Source organism: Mesoplodon mirus (assembly GCF_964341445.2).
Source record: "Mesoplodon mirus genome assembly, chromosome: 6".
NCBI lineage: Eukaryota > Metazoa > Chordata > Mammalia > Artiodactyla > Ziphiidae > Mesoplodon > Mesoplodon mirus.
In genome coordinates, this window is record NC_138982.1 from 121,136,524 (window position 1) to 121,161,238 (window position 24,715).

The 24,715-nt window shown below is 41.1% G+C and overlaps 1 pseudogene across 1 annotated transcript; it reads left to right on the forward strand.

The window, feature by feature from the left end:
- Positions 1 to 22,156: 22,156 nt before the first annotated feature.
- LOC309806629 (tubulin alpha-1A chain-like) lies at positions 22,157 to 23,491 on the forward strand (annotated as a pseudogene). The gene has a single exon. The product of its transcript is annotated as a tubulin alpha-1A chain-like (transcript).
- The last annotated feature ends 1,224 nt before the right edge of the window (positions 23,492 to 24,715 follow it).

Genomic DNA, 24,715 nt, shown 5'->3' on the forward strand with positions numbered 1-24,715 from the left:
CGCGCCCCGGCGGGCGAGCAGACAAGCCTCTCGGGCTTCTGAGTGCCGCTCGGCACTGATCCTCTGTGTGGGGATCTCTCCGCTTTGCCCTACCCAGGTATGTGGGGAGTTTCTTGCCTTTTGGGAGGTCTGGGGTCTTCTGCCAGCGTTCAGTAGGTGTTCTGTAGGAGTTGTTCCACGTGTAGCTGTATTTCTGGTGTATCCGTGGGGAGGAAGGTGATCTCCGCGTCTTACTCTTCCGCCATCTTACCCGGAAGTCCAGAATAATCATAAAAAGAAGGTGAATAGTAGCAGACACCAATGATCAAGCTTTGCCATATAGAACCCCAGTTGAAGCTGCTATGGCAGATGTGGAATCTGACGTCCCACAGCACTCCACTCGCACAAGTCACAGGTAGAGAAAGCTGGCCTTTAGCTTTACATCTTAAAGTAAGGTTCACTGCTGTATTTAAAGATCATGTGACTTCCGGGTAAGATGGCGGAAGAGTAAGACGCGGAGATCACCTTCCTCCCCACGGATACACCAGAAATACAGCTACACGTGGAACAACTCCTACAGAACACCTACTGAGCGCTGACAGAAGACCCCACACCTCCCAAAAGGCAACAAACTCCCCACATACCTGGGTAGGGCAAAGCGGAGAGATTCCCGCACAGAGGATCGGTGCCGAGCGGCACTCACCAGCCCGAGAGGCTTGTCTGCTCGCCCACCAGGGCGGGCGGCGCTGGAAGCTGAGGCTCGGGCTTCGGTCAGAGCGCAGGGAGAGGACTGGGGCTGGCGGCGAGAACTCAGCCTGAAGGGGGCTAATGTGCCACAGCTAGCCGGGAGGGAGTCCGGGAAAACTCTGGAGCTGCCGAAGAGGCAAGAGACTTTTTCTTCCCTCTTGGTTTCCTGGTGCGCGAGGAGAGGGGATTAAGAGCGCTGCTTAAAGGGGCTCCACAGACGGGCGCGAGTCGCGACTGAAAGCGCGGAGCCCAGTGACAGGCGTGGGACGCTGGGGCTGCTGCTGCTGCCGCCGCCAAGAAGCCTGTGTGCGAGCGCAGGTCACTGTCCACACCGCCCTTCCGGGAGCCTGTGCAGCCCGCCACTGCCGGGGTCCCGGGATCCAGGGGCGGCTTCCCTGGGAGAACGCACGGCGCGCCTCGGGCTGGTGCAACGTCACGCCGAACTCTACCGCTGCAGGATCGCCCCGCACTCCGTGCCCCTCCCTCCCGCCCGGCCTGAGTGAGCCAGAGTCCCCGAAGAGGCTGCTCCTTTAACCCTGTCCTGTCTGAGCGAAGAACAGACGCCCTCCGGCGACCTACACGCAGAGGCGGGGCCAAATCCAAGGCTGAGACCCAGGAGCTGTGAGAACAAAGAAGAGAAAGGGAAACCTCTCCCAGCAGCCTCAGAAGCAGCGGATTAAAGCTCCACAATCAACTTGATGTACCCTGCATCTGTGGAATACATGAATAGACAACACATCATCCCAAATTGAGGAGCCAGGAGTCAGTGCTGTGCCTCTGAGGTGGGAGAGCCAACTTCAGGACACTGGTCCACAAGAGACCTCCCAGCTCCACATAATATCAAACGGCGAAAATCTTCCAGAGATCTCCATCTCAACACCAGCACCCAGCTTCACTCAACGACCAGCAAGCTACAGTGCTGGACACCCTATGCCAAACAACTAGCAAGACAGGAACACAACGCCACCCATTAGCAGAGAGGTGGCCTAAAATCATAAAAAGTCCGCAGACACCCCAAAACACACCACCAGACGTGGACCTGCCCACCAGAAAGACAAGATCCAGTCTCATCCACCAGAACACAGGCACTAGTCCCCTCCACCAGGAAGCCTACACAACCCACTAAACCAACCTTAGCCACTGGGGACAGACACCAAAAACAACGGGAACTACGAACCTGCAGCCTGCAAAAAGGAGACCCCAAACACAGTAACATAAGCAAAATGAGAAGGCAGAAAAACACACAGCAGGAGAAGGAGCAAGATAAAAACCCACCAGACCTAACAAATGAAGAGGTAATAGGCAGTCTACCTGAAAAAGAATTCAGAATAACGATGGTAAAGATGATCGAAGATTCTATTTCCCAGATCCAAAATCTTGGAAATAGAATAGACAAAATGCAAGAAACAGTTAACAAGGACCTAGAAGAACTAAAGATGAATCAAGCATCGATTAAAAACACAATACATGAAATAAAAAATACTCTAGATGGGATCAATAGCAGAATAACTGAGGCAGAAGAACGGATAAGTGAGGTGGAAGATAAAATAGTGGAAATAACTGCTGCAGAGCAAAATAAAGAAAAAAGAATGAAAAGAACAGAGGACAGTCTCAGAGACCTCTGGGACAACATTAAACGCACCAACATTCGAATTATAGGGGTTCCAGAAGAAGAAGAGAAAAAGAAAGGGACTGAGAAAATATTTGAAGAGATTATAGTTGAACACTTCCCCAATATGGGAAAGGAAATAGTTAATCAAGTCCAGGAGGCACAGAGAGTCCCATACAGAATAAATCCAAGGAGAAATACGCCAAGACACATATTAATCAAACTGTCAAAAATTAAACACAAAGAAATCATATTAAAAGCAGCAAGGCAAAAACAACAAATAACACACAAGGGAATCCCCATCAGGATAACAGCTGATCTCTCAGCAGAAACTCTACAGGCCAGAAGGGAGTGGCAGGACATAATTAAAGTAATGAAAGAGAAAAACCTGCAACCAAGATTACTCTACCCAGCAAGGATCTCATTCAGATTTGATGGAGAAATTAAAACGTTTACAGACAAGCAAAAGCTGAGAGAGTTCAGCACCACCAAACCAGCTTTACAACAAATGCTAAAGGAACTTCTCTAGGCAAGAAACACAACAGAAGGAAAAGACCTACAATAACGAACCCAAAACAATTAAGAAAATGGGAATAGGAACATACATATCGATAATTACCTTAAATGTAAATGGACTAAATGCTCCCACCAAAAGACACAGATTGGCTGAATGGATACACAAACAAGACCCATATATATGCTGTCTACAAGAGACCCACTTCAGACCTAGAGACACATACAGACTGAAAGTAAGGGGATGGAAAAAGATATTCCATGCAAATGGAAACCAAAAGAAAGCTGGAGTAGCAATTCTCATATCAGACAAAATAGACTTTAAAATAAAGACTACTAGAAGAGACAAAGAAGGACACTACATAATGATCAAGGGATCGATCCAACAAGAAGATATAACAATTGTAAATATTTATGCACCAAACATAGGAGCACCTCAATACATAAGGCAAATACTAACAGCCATAAAAGGAGAAATCGACAGTAACACACTCATAGTAGGCGACTTTAACACCCCACTTTCACCAATGGACACATCATCCAAAATGAAAATAAATAAGGAAACACAAGCTTTAAATGATACATTAAACAAGATGGACTTAATTGATGTTTATAGGACATTCCATCCAAAAACAACAGAATACACATTTTTCTCAAGTGCTCATGGAACATTCTCCAGGATAGATCATATCTTGGGTCACAAATCAAGCCTTGGTAAATTTAAGAAAATTGAAATTGTATCAAGTATCTTTTCCGACCACAATGCTATGAGACTAGATATCAATTACAGGAAAAGAGCTCTAAAAAATACAAAGACATGGAGGCTAAACAATACACTACTCAATAACGAAGTGATCACTGAAGAAATCAAAGAGGAAATTAAAAAATACCTAGAAACAAATGACAATGGAGACACGACGACCCAAAACCTATGGGATGCAGCAAAAGCAGTTCTAAGAGGGAAGTTTATAGCAATACAATCCCACCTTAAGAAACAGGAAACATCTCGAATAAACAACCTAACCTTGCACCTAAAGCAATTAGAGAAAGAAGAACAAAAACATCCCAAAGTTAGCAGAAGGAAAGAAATCATAAAAATCAGATCAGAAATAAATGAAAAAGAAATGAAGGAAAAGATAGCAAAGATCAATAAAACTAAAAGCTGGTTCTTTGAGAAGATAAACAAAATTGATAAACCATTAGCCAGACTCATCAAGAAAAACAGGGAGAAGACTCAAATCAATAGAATTAGAAATGAAAAAGGAGAAGTAACAACTGACACTGCAGAAATACAAAAGATCATGAGAGATTACTACAAGCAACTCTATGCCCATAAAATGGACAACCTGGAAGGGATGGACAAATTCTTAGAAATGCACAACCTGCCAAGACTGACTCAGGAAGAAATAGAAAATATGAATAGACCAATCACAAGCACTGAAATTGAAACTGTGATTAAAAATCTTCCATCAAACAAAAGCCCAGGACCAGATGGCTTCACAGGCGAATTCTATCAAACATTTAGAGAAGAGCTAACACCCATCCTTCTCAAACTCTTCCAAACAATATCAGAGGAAGGAACACTCCCAAACTCATTCTACGAGGCCACCATCACCTTGATACCAAAACCAGGCAAGGATGTCACAAAGAAAGAAAACTACAGGCCAATATCACTGATGAACATAGATGCAAAAATCCTCAACAAAATACTAGCAAACAGAATCCAACAGCACATTAAAAGGATCATACACCATGATCAAGTGGGGTTTATTCCAGGAATGCAAGGATTCTTCAATATACGCAAATCAATCAATGTGATACACCATATTAACAAGTTGAAGGAGAAAAACCATATGATCATCTCAATAGATGCAGAGAAAGCTTTCGACAAAATTCAACACCCATTTATGATAAAAACCCTGCAGAAAGTAGGCATAGAGGGAACTTTCCTCAACATAATAAAGGCCATATATGACAAACCCACAGCCAACATTGTCCTCAATGGTGAAAAACTGAAACCATTTCCACTAAGATCAGGAACAAGACAAGGTTGCCCACTATCACCACTCTTATTCAACATAGTTTTGGAAGTTGTAGCCACAGCAATCAGAGAAGAAAAGGAAATAAAAGGAATCCAAATTGGAAAAGAAGAGGTAAAGCTGTCACTGTTTGCAGATGACATGATACTATACATAGAGAATCCTAAAGATGCTACTGAAAAACTACTAGAGCTAATCAATGAATTTGGTAAAGTAGCAGGATACAAAATTAATGTACAGAAATCTCTGGCATTCCTGTACACTAATGATGAAAAATCTGAAAATGAAATCAAGAAAACACTCCCATTTACCACTGCAACAAAAAGAATAAAATATCTAGGAATAAACCTACCTAAGGAGACAAAAGACCTGTATGCAGAAAATTATAAGACACTGATGAAAGAAATTAAAGATGATACAAATAGATGGAGAGATATACCATGCTCCTGGATTGGAAGAATCAATATTGTGAAAATGACTCTACTACCCAAAGCAATCTACAGATTCAATGCAATCCCTATCAAACTACCACTGGCATTTTTCACAGAACTAGAACAAAAAATTTCAAAATTTGTTTGGAAAAACAAAAGACCCTGAATAGCCAAAGCAATCTTGAGAACGAAAAACGGAGCTGGAGGAATCAGGCTCCCTGACTTCAGACTATACTACAAAGCTACAGTAATTAAGACAGTGTGGTACTGGCATAAAAACAGAAAGATAGATCAGTGGATCAGGATAGAAAGCCCAGAGATAAACCCACGCACATATGGCCAACTTATCTTTGATAAAGGAGGCAGGAATGTACAGTGGAGAAAGGACAGCCTCTTCAATAAGTGGTGCTGGGAAAACTGGACAGGGACATGTAAAAGTATGAGATTAGATCACTCCCTAACACCATACACAAAAATAAGCTCAAAATGGATTAAAGACCTAAATGTAAGGCCAGACACTATCAAACTCTTAGAGGAAAACATAGGTAGAACACTCTATGACATAAATCACAGCAAGATCCTTTTGGACCCACCTCCTAGAGAAATGGAAATAAAAACAAAGATAAACAAATGGGACCTAATGAAACTTCAAAGCTTTTGCACAGCAAAGGAAACCAGAAACAAGACAAAAAGACAACCCTCAGAATGGGAGAAAATATTTGCAAATGAAGCAACTGACAAAGGATTAATCTCCAAAATTTATAAACAGCTCATGCAGCTCAATAGCAAAAAAACAAACAACCCAATCCAAAAATGGGCAGAAGACTTAAATAGGCATTTCTCCAAAGAAGATATACAGACTGCCAACAAACACATGAAAGAATGCTCAACATCATTAATCATTAGAGAAATTCAAATCAAAACTACAATGAGATATCATCTCACACCAGTCAGAATGGCCATCATCAAGAAATCTAGAAACAATAAATGCTGGAGAGGGTGTGGAGAAAAGGGAACACTCTTGCACTGCTGGTGGGAATGTGAATTGGTACAGCCACTATGGAGAACAGTATGGAGGTTCCTTAAAAAACTAAAAATAGAACTACCATATGACCCAGCAATCCCACTACTAGGCATATACCCTGAGAAAACCATAATTCCAAAAGAGACATGTACCAAAATGTTCATTGCAGCTCTATTCACAATAGCCCGGAGCTGGAAACAACCTAAGTGTCCATCATTGGATGAATGGATAAAGAAGATGTGGCACATATATACAATGGAATATTACTCAGCCATAAAAAGAAACGAAACTGACCTATTTGTAATGAGGTGGATAGACCTAGAGTCTGTCATACGGAGTGAAGTAAGTAAGAAAGAGAAAGACAAATACCGTATGCTAACACATATATACGGAATTAAAAAAAAAAAAATGTCATGAAGTACCTAGGGGTAAAACGGGAATAAAGACACAGACCTACTTGAGAATGGACTTGTGGATATGGGGAGGGGGAAGGGTAAGCTGTGACAAAGCAAAAGAGAGGCATGGACATATATACACTACCAAACGTAAGGTAGATAGATAGTGGGAAGCAGCCGCAGAGCACAGGGAGATCAGCTCAGTGCTTTGTGACCGCCTGGATGGGTGGGATGGGGAGGGTGGGAGGGAGGGAGATGCATGAGGGAAGGGATGTGGGAACAGATGTATATGTATGACTGATTCACTTTGTTATAAAGCAGAAACTAATAAAAAATAAAAAATAAAAAAAAAAGATCATGTGACAAATAAATGCAAAATGTAAAGCTGTCTCCCTATTCCATTCCAAATCCCAGCTTTAGGGACTTCCCTTGAGATCCAGTGGTTGAGACTCCATGCTCGCAATGCCGGGGGCCCGGGTTTGATCCCTGGTCAGGGAACTAGATCCCACATGCATGCCACAACTAAGAGTTGGCATACCACAACTAAGGAGCCCACCTGCCGCAACTAAGACCCAGCTCAACCAAATAATAAATAAATAAATAAATAAATAAATAAATAAATAAATAATGAAAACAACAGCAGTAAATCTCAGCATTAAATAACAGATAGGCCAGAGAGAAAAAGGAAGAACAAACAGTTAGTGAGTCCATATTATGTACCAAGCAAGGCTTCTAGATTGTAACTTCCCCAGAGTTGAGATTGTATCTTAGTCATCTCTATCGTGCTAATACCTAGCACAACTCCTGGCACCTATGCAGTTGCTCAATAAACACTTATTTACTGAAACAATCTAAATCCATTCTAGATGTTGTCCTATTTAATCCTCAAACCACCCTCTGAATTTGGAAGTATTTTCTTCATTTAATAAAGAGATTAAGTAATTGGTCCAAGGTCACACTGAAAGGCCTGATTACAAACCAAGAATGTAAGACATCTTAGAAGTCATATAGAAAAATGCAACTTTTAATAGATGAAACAAAACATTCAGTGAATTTAACTGACTTTCTCCACAGACCACTTAAATTAAACCAAATGACACATCACTATGTACATGAAAATCAAGACAAACACATGAACTTAAGCTTAAAATATTCTAAACAATGAGTTTGCCCATTCATATTCTAATGTATACGATGCAATTTGACAATCTGAGTATTCCTGCATTGTGGCCAGAACAAAAATGACTAAGCAATAGACTCTGCCCATGAAGGCACAACAGAAACAGAAATAGTATAATAAAACAGACCCTATGCTTTTACAGAGTTATGAGACAGGCATTGCGGGGACACCAATAACAAAACAAATAACTCCACACTAACGAGGAAGAAGACTAAGGATATTGTTAAAGAAACATTGCAGGAGCAAAGAACAGTCACAAAAGATCCTGGCATGGAAGGAAAATCATGAGGAACTCCATAGGGTGACTGCTTAGACTATGTAGGAGGAAATGGTAAGATATAATATTGGGAATGCAGGTTGCTATCAGATGTGAAGAGTTATGCACACGTCCATTTGCTCAAGGGATAAGGATGATTCTCTGAAATGTTTTACACCAAGTACCCAGAGGAAGACTCAGTCATGTGTGTTGGTTGACTCATGGCATCAGTATTTCTCTCTTACCAGATAACTTCCTTTAACTTACCTGGGCTCTTTTTCAACCTCCTGGTTTCCTTCTCTGTCTTTGATCATTCTGGAAGAAAAAATGAGTCCAGTAATTGAATCTTGATCCAAATTCACAACTGATTAGCTCATAACTCGCAATTTCAGTAGTATAAAAGCATTATATTCCCCTAGTATTGCAACAAGGTAAGAGTTTCCTCTTCTGAATGAAACTACCATCTTTCCAAGGTAGAGAGAAAGAGTTGGTATAAAAGAACTTGATTTAAAAGAACACAGATGGAACAGTTTACATAAAGCATATGGGTCAACAAGATGGGTGGATAGGTTAGAACACTAAAGCATAATTAAAACAGCTTAGGCAATTGTTTTTAAACGGAGTTTTGAGAAATCATATGAGATTTCACATTAACGATGTTCATGTGCCTTTAAGAGCATTGCTCTAATCAGTAATTATTTTTGAATAAGTAATGTAAATTATAGTGTTGCCTAATATTTGAGAGGCTCTTGTGCCAAATACTCCCACACAGCTTTCCTACGAGCATGGAAATCCCACAAGCCTGTGTGTACCTAACAATGGCATGTGTACGTGACATCATGATTTCACTTACCAACAGATAAAATGAGCCACATCAGAATCTGCTTCATCTCATGGAAGCCAAACAACCTGTCAATTTCAAAATTATGGATTCAGTTTATTTCGCTGAGGGTTCATAGGCTAACAATGCATCTTCTATTCTATTTTATTGAAGCAAGGAGAGACTAATGTCTTCTGCTCAGTGTACCTCCAAACCTGCTTTTTCATCTTGAGGAACTTGTGTTACTTCAAAACAGCAGAAAAATTCTTTCTGCTACAACTTTTTCTTGAGTCATGGCTATGCTTCTAGGATTCTATTTCCGGATGTTGTTCACTTCCTCTCTCAGGCAGGCCCTCCTAAATTTCACTCATTTCACTTGCTTCATAAGTTGACGCACCATAGATTCTGCTTTCCTTTCCCTTTGCTTTCTGAGCCATATATTTCGTTTCCTAATACACTCCTCTGGATTTGGCCTTATGGAGTGTCTGCTAGTGAGAAATATAAATTTAACGACTTCTGATTTACCAAAAGCATCCATCATCTAAGCAAATCGTGTCCATCCTTATTTCCTTTATTTGGATAATTATACCTAAACTTCATCCTCTCATCTGCCTAACATTTATCACAGACCTGATTTCTATTTACTATTGCCCTGGCTAGCTTCCCTTTAGTGTGCATCATCCCACCTTTCCTGAGAGTCTGAAGATTTTCTGAGCATAATCTCTAATGACATGAACTTTACAAACTTCCTTACTCACCATAAATGTGTCATTTTGAAACTCACCTAATAGGGTCTGATGCATTCTGTGCAAATTTCCAAGTCTTCCTCTCTCTCAAATCTGTCCACATTACCTAAGCCATCCTCATAGATAGCTTTTTCCACCTTTTAGGTCTGGTTATTATTTACCATCCAGACCCTCCAGAAGGCACATCTCAGTAATTCCTCTCCTTGTTCTGTCTGGTGACATCAGTGCAATATGCTCTCTATGATCTTGCCTCTCTTCTACTACTAGAAATCTTTGGTCATGTTCCTTTTTTTTTGTCCCACCTTTAAGAGTAGTTGGGCTGTCTTAAACAGAGAAAGAAATTTATTGGAAGGACATCAAGTTTTCCACATCCTCAGGAAGACTAGAGAACTATGTTCAGAATGGGCAAATAAAAACTAGGCTACACCACCAAAACCACAGCCAAAATTGTATCACAGAACAAGTCCAGCAAAAACATGGCCACATATCAGGGATTCAGATACCAAACAGATAAAAAAAAAAATGTCCACTGCATCTTGATTGTGGTCCTCTGCCTTATAGAATACCTAGTTGACCACATGTCTATATGCAGTACTATAATTGGGCTCCTTACATGGAATATGTCTTTTTTATCTTCCTTCAGCTAGCACTGCAGTTCCCAAACTATGCCCTGAGGTAACCCAGGAGACCCAACTCAGGAGACCCAACCAGGTATTTTAGACGAGATTGGGCTCATCCGGGGGGTATGGCCATAGACAGAGGCAGGTGTGGCTAACAGGGTATTTTAAGTTTTCAAGGACAACACAGTAGCACCTGTCAGACATTACTACTACCTCGAGGTGATTCACATTTTCATTAGATCATGCTACATTCCTTTCAAAGACATTTCTTTCTTTGCAAAGCTGGGCTTTCCATGGTTGCTGCAATAAAAAGCAAGTACCACTTGAAAATCAGTGGGTAACAGGAAATGAGAGTGGCAGTGTCCAGACATTCCAAGGTTAGTGATGTTGGACTGTGCCCAAGAGGTACAAACATCCTGTTAGTAATTGTGTCTATTCAAGAATGAAACTTAACATTACTTTTTCTTTATGTATATATATCTGCTTTATAAATGGCTGCTTGGTTGTTAAAACATAAATACTTATTAAAGTGTTTAAACCTAATAACTTAATAAATGGAACTGTTAGGTATTTCTTTTGGCCAAGGGGTGTTGTGGGAAAAAATTATTGAGACACTAATGGTACTGTGAACTAAAACAGTTTAGGAAACTCTGAACTAGTGCAATGTCTACTGGTTAAAAAAATAATTGCTTTATTCTTCACAATCTCACAACAGTTCACAAAAAGCCAGAACTGTCCTCTTCCAAGAAGAATAACAAGAGTAAAGTCGAGGATTAATAGAAAGACCATAGCCTCTCACTCATATGATAGGTGTCAACTGAATGATTTCCATAAGCAAACACAGCTGGGAGAGACCAAGGAGATGAAGGCACAGAGGAGTACACCAGCAAATGCTGAAAACCCCTGAGACATGGACAGATTCAGAAAACATCCCAGTCTTCTAGAAAAGGGATTCATGTGCCCACTACCTGACAGGATTGTACAGTATCAGTACTGGCATGTATATATGGTAGAGAGAGCTTGAAAAATTACTCTGACAGGTGGAGAAAATATGAGCATGATGGAGAAAACTTCCAAGTTTGGAGAGAAGAAACAGCTATCAAGAATATTAGCCTCTTGGGACTTCCCTGGTGGTCCAGTGGTAAAGAATCCACCTTACAATGCAGAGGACATGGGTTCGATCCCTGGTCAGGAAACTGGGATCCCACATGCCACGGGGCCACTAGGTGCACACGCCACAACTACTGAGCTCGTGCGCCTCAACTAGACAGCCCACGTGACACAAACTGCAGAGCCCACATTCTCTGGAGCCTGTGTGCCACAACTAGAGAGAAGCCCATGTGCCTCAATGAAAGATCCCACATGCCTCAACGAAGATCCCAAGTGCCACAACTAAGACCCAAAGCAGCCAAATATAAAAATAAATTAAATTAAATTTAAAAAAGAATATTAGCCTCTAAATGCAAATCAAATCTACAATGAAGGACCACCTCACACCAGCCAGAATGGCCATCATTAAAAACCCTACAAATAACAAATGCTGGAGATGGTGTGGAGAAAAGGGAACCCTCCTACACTGTTGGTAGGAATGGTGCAGCCACTATGGAGAACAGTGAGGGGGTTCCTCAGAAAACTAAAAATAGAACTACCATGTGACCCAGCAATCCCACTCCTGGGCATATACCTGGACAAAACTATAACTAAAAAGATACATGTACCCCTATGTTCATAGCAGCACTATTCACAATAGCCAAAACATGGAAACAACCTAAATGTCCATCGACAGATGAACGGATAAAGAAGATGTGGTACATATATACAATGGAATACTACTCAGCCATAAAAAAGAATGAAGTAATGCCATTTGCAGCAACATGGGTGCAACTAGAGATTATCATAGTAAGTGAAGTAAGTCAGAAAGAGAAAGGCAAATACAATATGATATCACTTATATGTGACTCTAAAACAGCACAAATGAACCTACCTACAAAACAGAACAGACTCACAGACCTAGAGAACAGACTTGTGGTGGCCAAGGGGGAGGGGAGTGGGGGAGGGAAGGACTGGGAGTTTGGGATTAGCAGATGTAAACTATTCTATATAAGATGGATAAGCAACAAGGTCCTACTTTATAGCACAGGGAACTATATTCAATATCCTGTGATAAACCATAATGGAAAAGAATATTAAAAAAAGAATGTCTATATGTGTATAACTGACTCACTTTGCTGTACAGCAGAGATTGGCACAAAATTGTAAGTCAACTGTACTTCAATAAAAAAATAAATAAATAAAATAAAAGAATATTAGCTTCTAAAATGACCCCCAAATGATCCCTGCCTCTTGATATTTATACTCTCTTGTAGTCCGCTCCCCTGTAGTGTGGGCTGGACCTACTGACTCATTCTAATTAATAGAATACAGCAGTGGATGCAACTTTTAATATTAGTTTACAAAAAGACTACTTCTGTCTTGCTCAGTCTCTTATTCTCTCAGTTGCTCTGATAGAAGCCAGCTTCCATGAACCAATCACTCATAACATGAGCTACTCTATGGAAGGTCCATGTGGCAAGGAACAGAGAGAGCTCCAGCCAACAGCCAGTGAAAAATGGAGGACCTCAGCTCAACAACCCATGAGCAACTAAACGTTGCCAAAAATCACATGAGTGACGTTGGGAGTGGATCCTTCCCCAGTCAAACCTTCAGATAAGACTACAGCCCTACCAGACATCTTGACTGCAGCTTTATGAAGGATCATAAGGCAGAGATACAAGGTAATCTGCACCTGGATTCCTGTCCAAACAAAAACTGTGAGACAATAAATGTTTGCTGGTTATTGGAGGAGATCAAGATGGCAGAGCAGGAGGATATGGAGCTCACATCCTCCCATGAACACATCAAAAATATATCTACATGTGGAGTAATTCTCACTGAAACCAAACTGGAGACTGACAGAAAGACTCCTGTACAACCAAGGCTGTAAAGAAAGATCCACACGGAGTCAGGTAGGAAGGAAGAAAAGAGATCAGGTCAGGAACTGCACCCTTAGGAGATGACACAAATGAGGAAGGGGATTACATGGATTTAAAGACGTTCCCTGGGGAGTGAGCAGCTCAAACCACATATTGGGCACCCCAGCCCTGGGGTCCAACACCGGGAAGACAAGTTATCTTGGCTGATTTGAAAACCAGTGGTAAGAACAGGAGGGCTGTAAGAAACCTAGACTCCACTCATGAAGAGTGCACACACACTTGCGTACCCACCGGAAGCAAAGTAGAGGAAGCAGATTGAAACTGCCCGGGACTCTGGCCATTTTCCCACAACCACTCCAGCACATGCCCCAGCCCACGCCGAGCACCCACTCCCAGGCCCTCTTACTCTGGCACAGCTCCCCAGTAGACTGAAGGCTGCCATTGCCAAGGAGAGTGTGTAGTTGATGGGGGCAGAACCTGCTCAGACCCAGCATGGCATCTGAACAAGGGAGGGATGGCCGTTGCTGTTGTTTGCAGAAGTAGCAGATCAGGAGCAGCCTGGAGCTCTGACTCGTGTCCCAGGACCACCCCAGCATGCACCCTGGCCCATGCTGAATGCCCACTCTGGCCCCTGTTGCTCTAGTGCTGCTCCCCTCTGAGGAAAATGTACCGATGCTTACAAGAGGGAGAGCTCACACTTAGAGGGAATGGGACTAGCTCAAACTTGACCCTCAGGGCTTCTGCTCCAGCACCTGGGGACCTGACCCCACCTCTGATATGATGGTGTCAGCCACTGAGCACAAGAGAAGCCCCAGCTCACACCTGGTTCTGGCCCTAGCCCCTCCATCTCCAGTCCCACTTCCCATCAAGGTGCTAGCTACTAGCACACTCCTGGGGAAGACATGACATGCTCATTTCAGATCTAGCTCTCCTACCAAAGCCACTGAGCACACATAGACTGTATAGAGATGCTCCCACATAAGGATACCCCTTCAACACTGGGATAGGTAACTGTTTTGCCTAATTTCCTTGAGACAGAGAAAGGTAAGCAAAATGAGAAAACAGAGGAATTTGTTTCAAATGAAAGGACAACAACAACAACAACAAAAACCTGAAAAAACAATTAATGAAACAGAGATAAATAATTTACCAGATAAAGAGTCCAAAACATTAGTAATAAGACAGCAAACTGAACTTGAGAAAAGAATAGATGAACACAGTGAGAATTTTAACAAGGAACTAGAAAATATAAAAAAGAACGAGTTAGAGTTGAAGAATACAATAACTGAAATGAATTACACAATAGAAGGAATTAACACCAGACTAGGTGATACAGAAGAACACATAAGCACTCTGGAAGATAGAATAATGAAAATCACCCAATCAGAACAGCAAAAAGAAAAACAAATTTTAAAAATGAGAAAAGGGGCTTCCCTGGTGGCGCAGTGGTTGAGAGTCCGCCTGCCAATGCAGGGGACACGGCTTCGTGCCCCGGTCCGGGAGGATCCCACATGCCGCGGAGCGGCTGGGCCCGTGAGCCATGGCCGCTGAGCCTGCGCGTCCGGAGCCTGTGCTCCGCAACGGGAGAGGCCACAACCGTGAGAGGCCCGCGTACCGAAAAAAAAAAAATAAATAAAAATAAAAAAAAAAATAAAAATAAAAATGAGAAAAGTTTTTTAAAAAATGAGAAAAGTTTAAGGAACCTCTAGAACAATATCAAGTATACTAAAGTTCACATTATAGGGGTCCCAGAATGAGAAGAGAGAGAGAAAGGGATCAAAATATATTCAATAAAATTATGGCTGAAAACTCCCCTAAAAAGGGAAACAGATATCCAGGTACAGAAAGCATAGAAAGTCCCAACAAGATTAACCCAAAGAGACCTACACAAGACATATCATAATTAAAATGGCAAAAGTTAAAGAGAGAATTCTAAAGGCAGCAAGGAAAAAACAAAAAGTCATATACAAGGGAACCCCCATAAGGCTAACAGCTGATTTTTCTGCAGAAAATTCACAAGCAAGGAGAGACTGTCATTATATATTTAAAGTGCTAGAAGGGAAAAACCTACAACCTGGAATAATTTACCCAATAAAATTATCATTTAGAATTGAAAGAGAGTTAAGGCACTTCTCAGACAAGCAAAAATTGGAAGAGTTCATCAATACTAAACCAAACCTGAATGTTAAAGGGTCTTTTCTAAGTGGAAAAGAAAAGGCTACAACAAGAAGTAAGAATTTATAGGAAAGGAAAACTCCCACTTGTAAAGGAAAATATATAGTAAAGACTGTGGATCAACAATTTAAATAATCTACTACAAAGATTAAAAGACAAAAATCGTAAAATCAACTATAACAATAATAAACAGTTAAGGGATAGACATGAAGATGTAAAATATAAGATGAAAAACACAAAATGTGGGCCTTCCCTGGTGGCGCGGTGGTTGAGAGTCTGCCTGCTGATGCAGGGGACACGGGTTCATGCCCCAGTCCGGGGGGATCCCACGTGCCGAGGAGCAGCTGGGCCCGTGAGCCATGGCCGCTGGGCCTGCGCATCCGGAGCCTGTGCTCCACAACGGGAGAGGCCACAGCGGTGAGAGGCCCACGTACCGCAAAAAAAAAAAAAAAAAAAAAAAAAAAAAACACAAAATGTGAGAGTGGGGAGAAAAAATGTAGATCTTTTAGAATGTGATTGAACTTAAATGACTACCAGTTTAAAACAAGTAGATATAGTTATAGGTCAACATATATGAACCCCATGGTAACCACAGATCAAAAACCTACAACAGACACACAAAAACTAAAGAGAAAGGAACATAAGCATATCACTAAAGAAAATAATCAAACCACAAGGGAAGAAACTAAAAGAAGAAGAAAAGAACAGAGAAGAGGGCTTCCCTGGTGGCGCAGTGGTTGAGAGTCCGCCTGCCGATGCAGGGGATACGGGTTCGTGCCCCAGTCTGGGAGGATCCCATATGCCGCGGAGCGGCTGGGCCCGTGAGCCATGGCCGCGGAGCCTGCGCATCCGGAGCCTGTGCTCCGCAACGGGGGAGGCCACAACAGTGAGAGGCCCGCGTACCGCAAAAAAAAAAAAAAAAAAAAAAAAAAAAAAGAACAGAGAAGAACTACAAAAACAAACAGAAAACAAGTAACAAAATGGCAAGAAGTACATACCTATCAATAATCACTCTAAATGTCAATGAATGAAATGCTCCAATCAAAAGACATAGAGTACCTGATTGGATAAAAAACAAGACCCACTGATATGATGTTTACAAAGGATTCACTTCAGAACTAAAGATACACACAGAATGAAGTAAGGAGATAGAAAAAGAAATGTCATGCAAATGGAAACATTGAGAAAGCTGATGTAGCAATACTCATATTAGAAAAAATAGACTTTAAAACAAAGTCTACCACAAAAGATAAAGAAGGGCATTAGAGAATGATAAAGCGATTAATACAAGAAGAGGATATTACATCCACTAATATATATGCACCCTAACAGGAGCACTTAAATATATAAAGCAAATACTAACAGACATGGAGGGAGAAATTGACAATAACACAATATTAGTATGGGGCTTTAACACCCCACTTACATCAATGGACAGGTCATCCAGACAGAAAATCAATAAGGCAATAATGGTCTTAAAGACATAATAGACCAGTTGGACTTAATGAATATCTACAGGACATTTCATCCAAATCAGCAGAATACACATTCTTTTTAAGTGCACATGGAATGTTCTCCAGGGTAGATCACATTCTAGGCCACAAAACAAGTCAACAAACTTAAGAGCTTAGAAATTATATCAAGCAATTTTTCCAACCACAAGGTATGAATCTAAAAATCAATTACAGGATGAAAAATGGGGAGACATGTAGACTAAACAACATGCTACTTAAAGACCAATGGGTCAATGAAGAAATCAAAGAGGAAATCAGAAAATACCTCAAGACAAATGAAAATAAAAACACAACTGTCTAAAATCTATGGGATTCTTGGGACTTCCCTGGTGGTCCAGTGGTTAAGACTTCGCCTTCCAATGCAGGGGGTGTGGGTTTGATGCCTGGCTGGGAGCTAAGATCCCACATGCCTCGCAGCCAAAAAACCAAAACGTAAAACAGAAGCAATAGGGCTTCCCTGGTGGCTCAGTGGTTGAGAGTCTGCCTGCTGATGCGGGGGACATGGGTTCGTGCCCCGGTCTGGGAAGATCCCACATGCCGCAGAGCGGCTAGGCCCATGAGCCATGGCCACTGAGCCTGCACGTCTGGAGCCTGTGCTCCGCAACAGGAGAGGCCACAACAGTGAGAGGCCCATGTACCGCAAAAAAAAAAAAAAAAAAAAAAAAAACAGAAGCCATATTGTAACAAATTCAATGAAGACTTAAAAAAAAGTGGTTCACATCAAAAAAAAAAAACCTTTAAAAAAAATCTATGGGATTCAGCCAAAGCAGTTCTAAGAGAGAAGCTGATACGGATACAGGCCCACCACAAGAAATTAAAAAATGTCTCAAATAAACAACCTAACCTGCCATCTAAAGGAATTAGAAAAGAAGAACAAACAACTCCCAAAGTCAACAGAGGGAAGGAAAAATAATAAAGATCACAGAGGAAATAAAGACCAAAAAAATAATAGAAAAGATCAATGAAACCAAGATCTGGGTATTTTTGAACAGATAAACAAAATTGTTAAGTCTTTAGCCAAGCTCACCAAAAGCAAAAGGGTGAAGACCCAAATAAACAAAATAAGTAATGAAAGAGGAGAAATTACAACTGATATTACAGAGATATAAAAAAAAATCATAAGAGAATACAATGAATAGTTATATGCCAACAAATAGGACAACCTAGAAGAAATGGATACATTTCTAGAAACACACAATCTTCCAAGACTGAATCATGAAGAAATAGATAATCTGAACAGACTGATTCCAAGTAATAAAACTGAATTAGTAGGGACTTCCCTGGCAGTTCAGTGGTTAAGACTCCACATTTCCAATGCAGGGGGCATGGGTTCGATCTCTGGTTGGGGAACTAAGATCCCACATGCCGTGCAGCATGGCCAAAAATAAAACTGAATTAGTAATCAAAAAACTCCCAGCAAACCAAAGTCCAGGACTGGACAGTTTCACAGGGGCATTCTACCAAACATATAAAGAAGAGCTAATGCCTATCCTCCTCAAACTATTCCAAAAAATTGAAGAGGAGGTAACACTCTCAAATTCATTCTTTGAGGTCATATTACCCTGATACGAAAACCAGACAAAGACACTATTAAAAAGAAAATCACAGGCCAATATCTCTGATGAATATAGATGCAAAAATAATCAACAAAATATTAGCAGACTGAATTCAACAATATTTAAAAAAGAATCATACTCCTTGATCAGTGGGATTTATTCTAGGGATGCAATATCTGCAAATCAATCAACGGCATACAACATATTAACAAAAGGATGGATAAAAATCACATGATCATCTCAATAGATGAAGAAAAGGCATTTGACAAAATTCAACATCCATTTATGACATAAGCTCTCATCAGAGGTGGTATAGAGGGAACATATCTCAACATAATAAAGGTCATATATGACAAACCTACAGCTAACATCATACTCAATGGTGAAAAGCTGAAAGCTTTTCCTCTAAAACCAAGAGCAAGACAAGGATACCCACTCTTGACGCTTCCATTTAACATAGTACTGAAAGTTCTAGCCACAGCAATCAGACAAGAAAAAGAAATAAAAGCATCCAAATAGGAAAGGAAGAAGTAAAACTGTCCCTATTTGCAGATGACATGATACTATATATAGAAAACCTAAACTCCCCACCAAAAAACTATTAGAATAAGTGAATTCAGTAAAGTTGCAGGATATAAGATTAATATACAATTAATATTTATTATTTTTAGCTTAAATTTTGGAGTAATTCTTATGCAGCAATAGATAAGTAACACAGAGACTAAAAGAAATATGACAACTAAATGCAATGGGTGACCCTAAATTGGATATTGGAGGCAAGGGAGGATGATCTAAAGAACATTATTGAACAACTGGCAGAATCTGAATATTGAAAGTATATTAAGTCATAGTACTAAACTTCCTGAATATGATCATTGGACTGTGGTTACGTGAAGGAATGTCCTTATTAAGAAATACACATTGAAGTATATAGAAATAAAAGGACATGATATCTGTAACTAACTCTTACATGGTTCAGGGGAAAATTAATAATAATATATATTATAAATAGAGGCAGTGATAAGTAAATTTGGCAAACAGCTAATCTGTGAATCTGAATAAAAGATATTTAAGAATTTTTTGTAATTTTCTTGCAAGTCATCTGTAATTTTGAGAGTATTTTTTTTAAGGTTTTTTCCTAAAATGGTTAAAAGGAGCAATTGGTCTTATGTAGTTTAGCCTAAAATGTGTTGTTTCAGTATTCCAAAATATAATGACTTTTATTTTCCTTAGTAAGAAACAAGAAGTTTTTTGTCATTTAATAATGATAACCTTTCCCCCTTTGGGTGCTTTTAAAACCAAATACTAGAATAAATATATTGTGTAGAGTGTATTTTCAGGAAGGAATTAGATTTGGATAATTTAGATTAAAATGCTAACTTATAATCTTCCATATTTAAGTCCTATACTTATTCTGAACTAGAATGATTTGGACCAAGTAAGGAGACTTCAGAACAAATTGAAGGGTTAATACCCAACTCTAAAGCCTATCTGGTACAAAATGTCAAAATTTGACTTTGGTACCTTCCTGACATCTGTCATCAACTTCATGATGATCTGAATTGCCACCATACTCTTCCTTTTTCCTATGAGTATCCAGGGATATTTTCTGGTTAGAAAATTTCATATTACTTGAATTTTCTACATTTTAATTCTTCACATTTTAAAGCAACCTTCATGGAAACAATGTAGTCATTGTCCCTCACACCAATCTCCATTCCTTTTTTCTCCTTTGTCATTCCACTTTCTTACTTTTGCCTTCTTTGACCCCTGCTTTCCTTTCCTCTCATATCCTTCTCTACCTTTTTGACACCTTTCTTCCTGGCTCTCCATACTAGCCTCACCTTAGTCTCAGCTTTCATCATCTCATGCTTAGATCACTATAATCATCTCAAAACTGGTCTTCTACCTCTAGGCTCTCCCAACCACGTTATCCGTTACAGAAGTATTTATTTTTAGAAATCCAGAACCTATACACTTCTGTACTATATCTAGTTTAAACTTCCCAGGATGGTACTCAAGGTCCTCCAGGACTGGCACCAAATAACTCATACCAGCACCTTAGCTCCCACAATTTCCCAGCACAAAATCTCCTCCCCAGCCATCTAGGTCTTTTTGCTGTCATTTCCTTATCTCTAAGAGACCAAATCAGGTATTTTCCTCCTTGAGTAACCTGAGAGAGCCTTGTTTCTCTCCCCTTTTACAGTCACCTGTCACTGACATATTTAGGACAAAGGCCAAGAGATTTAGTTCTACCCAGGAGCAGACACCTAAGATGCCCTGGGCCAAATTGCTTTGGCCCATTTGACATTAGTGCCAGTAGTGTGAACAGTTGCATGAATATTGCAGTGCTCCAGCTCCAGGGGGTGCTGTGGAGTCCTTTGGTGTATCCTTCAACACCATGGAAACTTACACAGTCTGAGCAGGGCTATAGACTTAAGTGCAGGGGAGTTAATAAATGATGGGGGATGGAAGTCAGTGGATAAATGCCCTAGCCTCCTCAACCTTCACTGAAACAATCCTGAGGCACATTCTGTGTGGTTCTACAGATGATCCCCAGAGTAAATGGGCCTCAGTTTTCCACAGTGATTTCCATCTGGGTAGCATACCCTTTATTGGCTTTTTTCCTTGTCCTACTCTGCCCACTCTCTCACTCTGTTTCCTGGGATCAATATCATCGTCTTAGGTAAGTGCACTTGAACTAGCTACATCCAAGTCCTTGCTTAGGCTCTGCTTTTGCAGGAACCCAAGACACAAAACAATATTCATTATTCTTCTATTCCTTTATTAATAAAACCCCATGTTTTAGCTGCACCCATGGCCACTTAGTTATAGGTTACATTTCTCCACCATCTTTGCAACTAAATATGTCTATATGACTTGTTAGCAACAGGCTATAAGAGAACTTATATGCCAAGCCTTGACATTAAAAGAAATACAGGTGTGGTTTTCTTTCTCCTTTCCCTGTTCCTGATGGCTGAGATGCAGATACGATGGCAAGAGGTGGAACAGCCATTATGGACCCAGAGATAGAAGCTGTCTTTTAAGGATAGACTGATCTGCCCATCCCACTCTGTGATACTTCACTGTGAGCTGATACAGGAGAGAAAAATAAACTTCTCTCTTCTTAAGTCATGGTATTATAGAGATATCTGTTAAAGTAGCTTAGACAGTATCCTTAAGAAGTTTAAGACTTTGGACAAAGTCACACAGCTTTTAAATAGGGATTCCACAACTCAAGCTCTTAGTAAGCCACTCATTTGTTGTGGCTATGTGACATCCCTCCTATGTGTCTATGTATTGGGACAGTAAAAAGATTGAGAAATATTGCATTACCTATGACATTTTCCAGAAGAGAAGATTTACCTCCCTTTTTCCCATGCAAAAGGGGAAGAGTGGTTCTGAGTCCCATCAAGAATACAAATAAGGCAGGTTCTCTTACATCGACCACCTAAGAGTTGCTCTGGAAGAAGCGACAACCTTGCCTCCTCCTCTCTGCCATCCGCTCGGCAGCCACAAAACAGCAACTATATGCTCGTGCATTTCCATTGATGCTGGCCAGGGTGGTGTCCAGATCGGCAATGCCGGCTGGGAGCTCTACTGCCTGGAACGTGGCATCCAGCCCAATGGCCTGATGCCAAGTGACAAGACCATTGGGGGAGGAGATGACTCTTTCAACACCTTCAGTGAGAAAACTGCTGGCAAGCATGTGCTCAGAGCCGTGTTTGTAGACCTGGAACCCACGGTCATTGATGAAGTTCTCACTGGCACCTACCCCCAGCTCCTCCATGCTGAGCAGCTCATCAGAGACAAGAAAGATGCTGCCAATTACCATGCCCAACATCACTACACCATTGGCAAGGAGGTCACTGACCTCGTCTTGGACCGAATTTGGAAACTGGCTGACCAATGCACAGGTCTTCAGGGCTTCTTGGTTTTCCACAGCTTTGGTGGGGGAACTGGTTCTAGGTTCACCTCCCTGCTGATGGAAGGCCCCTCTGTTGATTATGGCAAGAAGTCCAAGCTGGAGTTCTTTATTTACCCAGCCCTCCAGGTTTCCATAGCTGTAGTTGAGCCCTACAACTCCAACCTCACCACCCACACCACCCTGGCGTACTCTAATTGTGCCTTCATGGTAGACAATGAGGACATCTATGACATCTGTCTTAGAAACCTTGATATTGAGCACCCAACATATACTAACCTGAATAGGTTGATAGGTCAAGTTGTGTCTTCCATCACTGCTTCCCTGAAGTTTGATGGAGCCCTGAATGTTGATCTGACAGAATTGCAGACCAATCTGGTGCCCTATCCCCACATCCACTTCCCTCTGGCTACATATGCCCCTATCACCTCTGCTGGTAGCAGAGATCTCTAATGCTTGCTTTGAGCCAGGCAACCAGGCTGTGAAATGCAACCTTCACCATGGTAAATACTTGGTTTGCTGCCTGTTGTACCGTGGCAATATGGTTCCCAAAGATGTCAATGCTACCACTGCCACCATCAAGACCAAGCGCACCATCCAGTTTGTGGACTAGTACCCCACTGGCTTCAAAGTTGACATTAATTACCAGCCTCCTACTGTGATACCTGGTGGAGACCTGGCCAAAGTACAGTGGACTGCATGCATGCTGAGCAACACCACAGCCATCGTTGAGGCTTGGGCTCACCTGGACCACAGTTTGACCTGATGTATGACAACTGTGACTTTCCCTGGTATGTGGATGAGGGCATAGAGGAAGGAAAGTTTTCTGAGGCCTGTGAGGACATGGCTGCCCTTGAGAAGGATTATGTGGAGGTTGATGTGGATTCTGTTGAAGGAGAGGGAGAAGAAGAAGGAGAAAAATACTAAAGTGAAAACATCACAAAGGTGCTGCTTTTACAGGGAAATTTATTCTGTTTTAAACATTGAAAAGTTGGGGTCTGATCAATTAATTTGTATGTACTCATATACAATTACTGACCGATGCTTTAAAAACTGAAACTTTGGGGCTTCCCTGGTGGCGCAGTGGTTGAGAGTCCGCCTGCTGATGCAGGGGACACAGGTTCGTGCCTCAGTCCGGGAAGATCCCATGTGCCGTGGAGCGGCTGGGCCCGTGAGCCATGGCGGCTGAGCCTGCATGTCCAGAGCCTGTGCTCCGCAACGGGGGAGGCTACAACAGTGAGAGGCCCCCGTACCGCAAAATAAATAAATAAATAAATAAACTGACACTTTGTTACAGACTCAAGCTATCCATTTCTCTGATGGGTTTGAATAAAGTATTTCCTATCTTAAATGAAAAAAAAATACAAACAAAAATGAAGAAGCTGTGAAGCTATGGAGAAAACTTAAATCTATTGTCTTTTTTATAATACCCAAGGAAAAATATTTAATCATAACATGGGCTGAATTGTGCCCCCCAAAATTGTATATTGAAGTCCTAACCCCCCGTGTCTCAGAATGTGACTATATTTGGAAATACGGTATTTAAAGGAATGCTTAAGTTAAAATGAGGCCATTAAGGAGGGCCCTAATCCAATCTGACTAATGTCTTTATGAGAAGAGGAAATTTGGACACACACAGACACCAAGGAGGTTCACACAGAGATAAGACCATAATTAGAGGCAGCAAAAGGGCAGCCAGGGAGACGGCCTGAGAGGAAAGCAAACAGTCACCTTGATCCAAGACACCTTGATCTTGGACTTCCAACCTCCAGAACCATGAGAAATAAATGTCTGCTATTTAAGCCACTTAGTCTGTGGTACTTTGTTACGGCAGTCATAGTAAATTAATACAATCACTTACTTTCCAAATCAAGGAAGAACCTAGCATCTATTTCTATTGGATTAAACTAAGTAAATGAATAAATGAATGGTGATGTTGCCATACTGCCAAGAAACATCAAGACATTTTTCTCTGTAACAAGCCATTCATTAAATACATACATTTTAATTGACTTGACTGAGGGAGAAGAGTAGTGGCATGACCTAGCTGAGATATTTGTAGCATTCAGAAAGGACACAAGAGTCTCTGTGAACTATTCTAACTTTGCTAAATATAAAATGACATCGGTCTAGATGCATCTGCAGGCGAGTCAAGAAATCTGAAATGATGAAGCAGCAGAATTCTGAACCACAGGCTGAGCAGCTGCCTGAATT